General features: G+C 36.9%; 1 long non-coding RNA gene across 1 annotated transcript; it reads left to right on the forward strand.

Annotated features, from left to right (window-relative positions):
- Positions 1-2,546: 2,546 nt before the first annotated feature.
- Positions 2,547-5,429, forward strand: LOC127033047 (uncharacterized). Its single transcript, XR_007769015.1, has 3 exons — positions 2,547-2,632; positions 3,986-4,124; positions 5,332-5,429. It is a non-coding gene; the product is annotated as an uncharacterized LOC127033047 (long non-coding RNA).
- The last annotated feature ends 4,199 nt before the right edge of the window (positions 5,430-9,628 follow it).

A 9,628-nucleotide genomic window follows, 5' to 3' on the forward strand; every position in this document is an offset into this window, starting at 1 on the left:
TTAAAAAATGAAATGTGTGGTTTCAAAAATGCCAAAATGGTAGGTTCAGGTTTTTTCGGTTTCTCTTCTGACTGAAATAATTTGGTTAAACTGACATGAGTTCACAAAATATTTTGGTTTTGCCAATTCTGCATTTTTTTGCCTGGGAAAAAACAAAATTTCATTTGAAACATTTCTCCCAGCTATACCTGGGTATCGGTACAGGTCCTTATTTTGGAGACACAGGACCTGACCTTGCATATTCTGGGAGATGCATACTGCCCTTTAACTCTCATTCACAGGGACCATAACTATTTTTTATGCCTTCTTGAGGAGAGTGATCTATGACTAAGTGACAGCTTTGAGTATCTTTTCTCAATTATGTGCAGCAGGAACAAAGTGTCTGCACCATCCGAGACCAAGAATTTGTAATAGCTGCACAAATTGACCCCAGGGACTTCATTAATGTTGTCATTGTTGATTATCATGGTTGCAAATCTATAAAACCGTGGCCTTCTAATTTGACTTAGATGTGGTGTCCATTTATGGAGCACTTGAAGAACTGCCAATTTAACAGGACACCACTATCAAAAGGAATATTTTCCATGATAAAATTAACAATGTCGTGCTGCTTTTTCCTCATTTTTCATTCAGTGAACATACTGTGTTTTTAATGGACAAAAGAACAAACATTGTGTTCCTGCCCTTAATTAAGGCTCCAGGCAAAACTGATGTATTTTACATGTATGACAAAATGAAACAAGGGCCACAGCTTCATAAAAAATACATTCTGGTGCAAGTGATGCACAAAACAAAAGGATCCCATTGTTTCCACCATAATACAGGTCTATAAAAATTTCAGATGTTAAGATATTTTCAGAGGGGGCACATCCAGGAATTTTTGATAAGTGCTGAAAGCTCTTGAAACCTCTACAGATGACAGTGGAACCATTCAGATAACTAAGGCTCATTGATAGGTCATTCTTACAAATGGTTATTTTCTTTGATTTAGCTTTATGTGTCAAGCAGTAGAAAAGTAAAGAAACTTGGATAATTTGCAGATTTGACTTCTGCCTATCCTATTCTAAATATTAATTCCAGGGTATAGTTCCTCTGGCGTGGAAATTGGCCCTTGCCACCTTCATAGCCATAAAGATTCATTTAAAAAACTTGAATGAAATTAATATTGCCCTCGGTTCAGCAGCTGATCCTTTTTAATAAGACTTATGCATGTGTCAAACTTAAGACACTTTCTTAAGTTCCAATGCGACTAAGCAAGTGGTTAAAGTCAAGCACGTACTTACGTGCGCTACTGAATAGGGATGAATTGATGAACATGCTTGGATGTTTGGCTAAATTGGAGCCTTAGGATAAGACACTGTTCCATCAGTTAACATCCAAAGAACTCAACTATCATACAGCATTTGGAATCAGAATAATGACATCTGCCCTGATGGACAGGATGCTTTTGTCTCAACAGCTGCAATTAGGCAGTTGTCGTTCTAAAGAAAAGTGACTGAGTTCCTTTTCTAATCTTTGTTTTGAGCAATAGTATCACTTGCTCTCTGCACAGAACTTTAATGAAAGGTTAAATGATATTAATGGTACTAAGCAGCCTAAGGTCCCTGTATACCAACTCCTGGACCTTGTTTAACACTGTTTTATGTTGGACAGTGACTGGGTTATGTTAACACCTATGAATCATATATTCCATTTAAATTAATACGACAGGTTGATTCCTAACCACTGGCATAAGCCATTTTGGAAGGGGAAAAAATCATCATTAAAAATAATCCATAATAAAAATACTGGAAATCTACACTGGAAGTCTTATTTCAAGCAGTTCTTTATTGTCTGTCCTGCTCTTCCAATTGCTTATTACAAGGCCAATATATTGCTGCTTAGTTAAAAGGTTGATGCCCTCTAGAAAATGTTTTTGTGCTAGACACCTGACACAACTGTTTCCATTCCTCCTACTCGCTGTAGTCTGTCATTGAATAAGAGTGTCTGCTATCAGGCATTTAGCATATGGCAATTGGAGCACATATGTTAAGCATGCACAACTGAATAAACTTGACAGTTTTTTAGTCACTGCAAGGAGTCCTGGAATGGAACTTTCCATTTCATTTACTCCAGTGAAATAATTGAATTCTGTGTTGTTAACCAGAGAAATGCATGACAGTTTGAAGTCTATACACACATCTCATTATATTTAGGCAGCTCTTAATCTTCTCCAGCTGTGATAGTTTAAGTTTATTGGACTCTGATAGATTGAACCAGTTTGGGGAACTCAAAACTTCTGTGACATTAGCACAAATCAGCTGCTTTCAAGTGGAAAATTCACATAGGTCAAAAGTCAGAATCTTAGTTAAAACAAAAATAAAAAAATCAAGCATTTGGAGCTGTGAAAATGTATCCTGCTAGGTGCTAAATAGAACTGAGAGAAAATAACTGATTTTTCAGTTCAGTGGCAGTTTCAAAAAATAGTAGCAATAATAAAAAAGTCATTTTGAGTCAGAATTAGAATGTTTTTTGGTATTTTCTAGGGATTCAAAAAGTCTGTTGCTGGTCTATTCCAGAGAAGAAATTCAAAGCTGGGTCTCCCACATCTCTGGTGAATACTCTAACCAGCAGGCTAAAGCTCATGAAGATGGTAAGCAGCAGCACTATCATATCTTCCTTATTGTGAATGGCTGAAAATAGTCGTATGAATTTTGCCGCTAGTTTTGGGTTAACCAAAATTGCATTTTTTGTCAAATAAACTATTTGTCTAAAACCATTTCACCCAGCTTTAGGGGCTAAGCATCTCCTAAAGGTACTAAACACATTGTCATCAAATAGCTTTGTTAGATATCTACAGGCTAGGAATCAGAGTCTAACTGCAATTTTTATTTATTTATTTATTCATTCATTCATTCATCCTCTTCTCTCCCTCTGCCCAGCATGGCTCCTTGCTAAAACAGATTAGAGTACATGGCTGGAAATATCAAGGTGTGTGTCAATTTTGTGGATAAACTAGCCACAACACTTTTTAAAAAATGTTTTGGAATTCGCAATCTATATTTTGCAAGAGATTGTTACCTGAAAGATACAAAGCTCCTCCTGTCTTCTCTTCAAACTCTTTAAAAACACCCTGGGCATGTGATTTTTATTAGATTTTCATTTTTTGTGGGGAAGGGATTACCCTTCGAGACAACCATACTCATTTGGAAAAATTAAGACCACCCTGCCACACCTGAATCTTCTCTCACTTTTAGAAAAACACCTTTCTTCAAGTTATGAAATGTTTGGATATATGTGTTTGTTCCACTTCCATTGTCTATCTTGGACCAGAATTGAAAGTGCCAGAATACTGCACTAAAGTCGTCTTTTGAAGAATTCAAAAAGGGTCAGAAACAAAAATTACAGAGATGTCATGAAAAAGCTTTGTATTTTGTTCTTGAGACTTCCAACCCAGTCTGGCAGACTCAAGAAATTCAGAAAGGCATGCAAAATGTTGACTCCTTCTCCACGTTGAACCAAACTCTGATAATGCTGAAGTTAACCCACAGCAACTGGTGGTAATAATTTTTTAATTGTGTAATTTAATGGGATTCAGTACCACTCTTAAAACTATGTACACTCTGGTATGTGGAGGATGATGGTGAGATAATGATTAAGATGGTGGAAACCACATGATGATCTCATGAAGAAATGAAACAAGTCTAATGCAAAATATTAAATATAATTATGATTATAGTGTAGTAGCTCACATGATGTGTTAAGCACTTTCCATACAATCTAGAAGAATGATATCTCTTCCAAGGTAATCACAATCTAAGGGAAAATGATCAATGCAACCTCCTCCTTAGAAAACATTAATATTTAGAGATTACACTGAAATATTTAAATGTTAATATTTAGATGAAAGATGAAAATAATCTTTCATCTAAAGTTACATGCAATAACAGAATATTTAGGAAGTAACCCAACTATTGGTCATCTCTATATATCTCTTGTTTTGCAGCATGCCAGTTACACTCAGTGAACAAGAACTACACAGAATTTGTTAAAAGTGTGAAAACCTGTGTAAATGAGCAGAGAATGTGACCCAGAATAACCATCACATCAAAATGGGAAGCATCAGTCACACTTCTGAAAATCATGTCGGTGGGCTTGGGTCTCAATGTTTTTATATATGTATATATGTATTTCAGTATCTGCCAGAATGGGATGTTATTTTACTATGACTACATTTCTAATGTCTGGTTCCACAATTTAAGAACAATTTGGAAATAAAACGACTCTTAACTTCTGATGTCTCACAAATAACTGACATATTTTACCCCCTTCCCCTCAAATAAGTTTTATTTTTCACATTTCATGGACCTAAGCAGTGATCTGAAAAAAACAAATATATTTCCAGATTTCTGAAAGACAGCCCTTGTTCTTAGACTCTCATTTTTCCATCCACTATTCCAAGATTTCTTTCTAAAATTATCCCGTTAGCTCTAAGTGGTAGCCAGGCACCACCATCTTTGGGTGGTTAGTATGTGCACTTCCTCATCCAAAAACATCTCTTGCATAGAAAATATAAAATCATACTGCAGCTGAAGATGTAACCTGTCCTCTATGGGGAAAGCTGGATTAATATCCTTCATTCCTTCTAATCCCTGGCTACTTTAACCCACCCAAGGCTTTACCAGAGGTCCAGAGACTTGAACTTGATATCGAGCTTGTGAGCCAGGTGGTTGGGAACTTTCCTTTTTTCCATTCCTATTTTTGCTAATCTGCCATTTTAAGTCTATTTGTAAATATAGATCAAAGGGTGAAAAGCAATAGGATACAGAACACACTGTGGGACTCAATTTCAAGCAACAATAGTTTTCTCCTCTCTTTTATATAAGCTTTGTTCTCTCTCACAAATCATTTACTAATAAACATTTCCCTCTATCATTGCCAAAGGCTAGAGTTCAGGGATTAGAGTTGCTCAATTTTACCTGCATTCAAAATACGTATACCCCACACTTGGGGATTTTATTTCCAAATGTTATGCATGTGACTGCAGATGATGCATGCTAGATATAACAATGACAATTATTATTAATTTTAATAAAGGAGTAAGTAATACTATTTGTAGTTGAAGACAAAGGGCATAATTCTGAAACACACCCAAGTGACTTAGGAGCCTAGGTCCCCCTTTCAAAGGGGACCAAGGCCTGGTCTACACTAGAAAATTAGGTTGGTTTAAGTATGTCTGTCAGGGGTGTGAAAAATCCACAGCATAGTTAAGCCAATCTAAATCCCTATGTAGATACCATTAGGCTGATAGAAGAATTCTTCTGTTGATCTGACTATTGCTTAAACTTGTAGGTGGCTTTCCTACATTGATGGAAGAATCACTCCTGTTGGCATAGAGAGCGTCTATATTGAAGCACTGCAGAAGCACAACTCCAACCCTTAGGCCCTAACAAGCCCGTAGACACCTGGGGCCAGATTTTCAAAGGTATTTAAAGGCATTTAAAAACACAGCTATGCACTTTTGAAAATCCCACTAGGCACCTAAGGAGATTAGGGGTCTACATCCTATTGAAATCAGTGAGAGGATTAAAAATAATCATGATTATTATTAGTCTTAGAATGTGTAGAAAGGAATAGTATCCAGATGTGAGTAATTTTTCTAAGCAAGAGAGTCATGACAAAATAATTTGCTGCAAGACTATAAGCAACTACTAGTTGCTTACCCCTTTGGTAGAGCTGGTTGAGAATTTTTCATTGCAACTCCCTTCATCCCTCCTTCTCTGGAAAAAAAAAAAAAGAAAGAAAAAAGAGAGAGACTTGACTAAGCAGCAATTTTTGGAAAAAAAAATCCCTTTTCATCAAAATGTTGGGGTATTCATTAAAAAAAATTCAACTCAGAAACCAAAAGATGAAGAGAAATGTCAACAAAAATGATGATTTTGTTTTCTGAGAACAAAACCACAGCTCCTGACAAGATCTAATATTTAGCATTTAGGATGCGATTTTCAAAACCACTTAGCAATAACCTCGGTGTGAGTGGAGTTAGGCTAATGCTGAGTTCCCTTAATGATCAATTTATTTAACATGCAAAACTTTTGTGGTTGAGAACTAACTGCAATACCTTTACCTCTGAATGGATTTTTATTTCCATTTAGGAGTTTGAGTCTTAGTTGAAGAGCTAAATATCTAACACTACAGTAACTTTTCACAGCGAATGTTAATTCACAGAGAATTTGACCCATTGGAATATCACACTGGGCCAAATTCACTTGATGCAACTCAGCTGCAGTTCAGAGTGTTCCACCAGAGATGAATTTGGCGCCTGCTTTTACATGTCTCTTGACTAGATGCAAGTTGCTAAGGCTGTTCATGTATATGGATCAGGTGTCTGACATTCTGACTGGCATCCAGTTTAAAGGATTCTGTGGCCGTGTTTCCTTTTTTAAATATATGCTTTGTTCTACATAGTGTTATTTTCCTCCTAAACAAGACGGAGGTTGGAGCTAAATGGCCAGTTAATACAAATCAATAGAACACCATCAAGTGTAGAGGAGGATCCATTAATTTCTGTTTCATCTGCAGACCTTAACTGTAAATATAGATCTCAAAATCTAGTCAAGATGAGTTCCATTTCAGTTCAGCAACAGCCCCATGCCCACCATAGTAACATGGGCAGCAAAGAAGCAACCAAGGACCAAATCTAAACTTTTCTAGAATTTATAAATAAGCCTCATTCTGTTAGCTCTGATGCACGCACCAGATGCAAACCCTAATAATACGTTATACTGACTATTCAATGCATAATTCAGGTCTGCTCTTTATTTTTAAACTCCCAGGAAGATAAAAATAGAGCCAATCCTTTTCATTCTGTGTTATAAATAAAGAATGTATATTAATAATCTATTAAACAGCATGCTTCAACCTTTTTGGAAATGGCTTTCCGTGGTGCACATCAAAGGGTGGGGTCCTTAGGAGCCATCACCCACACACAGAAATTAGGTGAATTAAGAGTAGCCTGTTAATTTATTAAAATGCTAGAGGTACATGGGGCTATGGAATTTCAAGTAAAATAGCCCATAAGACTTATTAACTAAATTTGCATGTTGAAAAAACCCCAAAAGAGTGGGATGTTTTGTTTGGATCAACCAACACCCAGAAGATCAGTGGGAATGAGTCAGATTTTCAAATGCCTGCACAACTAGGTGCTGACCTGTATGTTCAGGCACCTAAATGCTTTTGAAAATCTGTTTCACTTTTGAAAATGGGACACAGGTTCTTTAGTATTTTTGAAAAATCTTACCCTAAATCGTTATACTTGGGAAATTGTTTTCTGTTTAATTCTAAGACAAGTAATGCTGATACTAAATCAGCAAGTGCCATATAAATGCTTGCAATAAATAATACTAAGAGAAGGACAAAACAAAATGGTGAATTGTTCAGCTCAAAACAATATCCACAGCAGATGGAAGCACAGAAACAAGAGGGAAAGGACAGCCTATTCAGCGTCAGAAGCACTCAATTTTAGAATAATCAAAAGGGCTTCTTGTCTGAATCAAAATAATGAGTAAATAATGTGAACCTTTCCCTGGAAACTCTGAAAGGATCTTTTATAGCAATGACTCCTTGAAATTGAAATGTCAGACAACACGTATTTAGACCAATTGTTGAAATCTAACTAAGATCTTTTTCCAAAGGTTGTGGGAATATATATTTACTTTGTAATGGAGCACTGTGCTCATTGTGTGAATTGATCCTTGTTCTGGCAACATCCAATTTGAAACTCAGCTGGACCCATGCAATTCAAGACAAAAAAACAAAACAAAATATAAAAACATTCTGATAACACAATCCCAGCCACTAGTGAAATGGATTTGATAGTCATACGATCACTTTTAAAAATAGTACATTCACATCAATGAACTGGGTTAAACAAGCTAATATTCAATTTAACTTTTAATGTTTAAAAAGTATGCATAGAAAGGGACACAATCAGCTACACGAGTGCTTATTACAGTAAGCATAACCACCGTGCTCATGGGAGCTCATAAATATATGTTGGTATTCCTCATTTTCTAGAGTTGCTTTCCATAACATACAAAGTGGGGCAAGCTCTGTCCTCCGTTGACTTCAGTGGAGTCTAATGGGTGGAAAAGGGGGCAAAATTTGGCCCATTTCTGGGATTAGGAACTGAAAGTAATTAACCATTTCCAAGGTAATATTTTCAAAGTAGAACTAGGCAACCAGAACCCACTGGGAGCAGAATCTATTTGGGTATTAGGTGTCAAAATCCCTCAGGCAGCTTTGAAAATATTAACAGAAATATCTAAACTAATATTCTCTCTCTGTCTCTAATGTGTGAGTGTGTGTGTGTGTGTGTACACACACACACACCTTCCCCCAGATTCTCAGCCCCTTGTCTGGCTGCTTTGTGCTGTGAAATTCATGCAATAAATTAAGTGCAAAATATATCCATGGTTCCCAAATTATGGGGAGTTGGGGAGAGGTTAAAAAAAAGGAGAGAAACCCCAATGGTGTAACACTAGCTGAAATTGAGTATCGATAAAAGTCCTGATTTTTGTGCAGCTGTAAAGTATTGTGGACATCATGCAAATATTTACACTGATTTACTCAGTTCTCTTATTAAAAAGAACTAAGGGGTAATCTGCAATCATGGCCCAAATCACAGCATTGTACCTGAGTTCTACTCTAGTACTTGGGTGATTAATATGTGATACGTTATCTCTCTTGTGACAGTGCAGTATTTCCCCATCACCTTGAGAAATACCTGCTGTATCTCAGACACCATTTTGTGTTAACTGTAAATGCAGAAGGTCTGATCGTTCACTCCAGACCTCATAAGGGCCTGAATTTTGAAATGATGTCATGGCCACTTTGAACCAGATGTTATCTTTACCATGATATTCCCTGTGTCCTTAGAATGAGAAATACTATCCTGCCCAAATGCTGCAATAAATTTAGATGCTGAAGCTGGTAACTGGCCAGTTTTTATTGGTTCTCACTCTTTATATGTGCACTGGTTTGTATTTCCCTGTATGTCTTAAGTGTCTGCTTCTGCATGTGTGCAGTTGTACACCGTAAATATAGAAGATTTTAACACGGAACTCAATCCAAATCTTTTCCCCCTAATATATTTTTAAGGAGAAAAGGTCAGAGTATTCCAGTGAACTGACGCACTCTGTCTAATTTATGTAGCAAGAAGCTTAAAATTGTGCGTCATTTGACCATTTTCCATTTGTTCATGCTGAGATTAAGAGATGGGCTTATTGTTGAGCTTATAGCTGAAATTACAACTAAGAGGGGGGAGAAAAGGTTTATGGAAGATCAGTAGCTACAGCTGGGCTTTGATTTAGCGCTGCCCAGTTGTGGGCACACTAAACAGGAAAACTTGAAAAAAGCAGCGACAGGGGACTAAAAGGAGCCAAGTAATTAACCATTTCCAAGGGAATATTTTCAGAGTCGAACTGGGCAACCAGAACTCACTGGGAGCAGAAACTCCTTGTGTACTTGCCAGGAAACAGCATTGACAATGGAAGAGCAAGCACTGCTCTGCTGGGATTGCAAAGATGGCAAATCCAGGCATGCCTCAGAAATAGTTTTGTCCATTGGAAGGCACAGCAGTCAGCACTTT

Source organism: Gopherus flavomarginatus, chromosome 12 (assembly GCF_025201925.1).
Source record: "Gopherus flavomarginatus isolate rGopFla2 chromosome 12, rGopFla2.mat.asm, whole genome shotgun sequence".
Lineage (NCBI taxonomy): Eukaryota > Metazoa > Chordata > Testudines > Testudinidae > Gopherus > Gopherus flavomarginatus.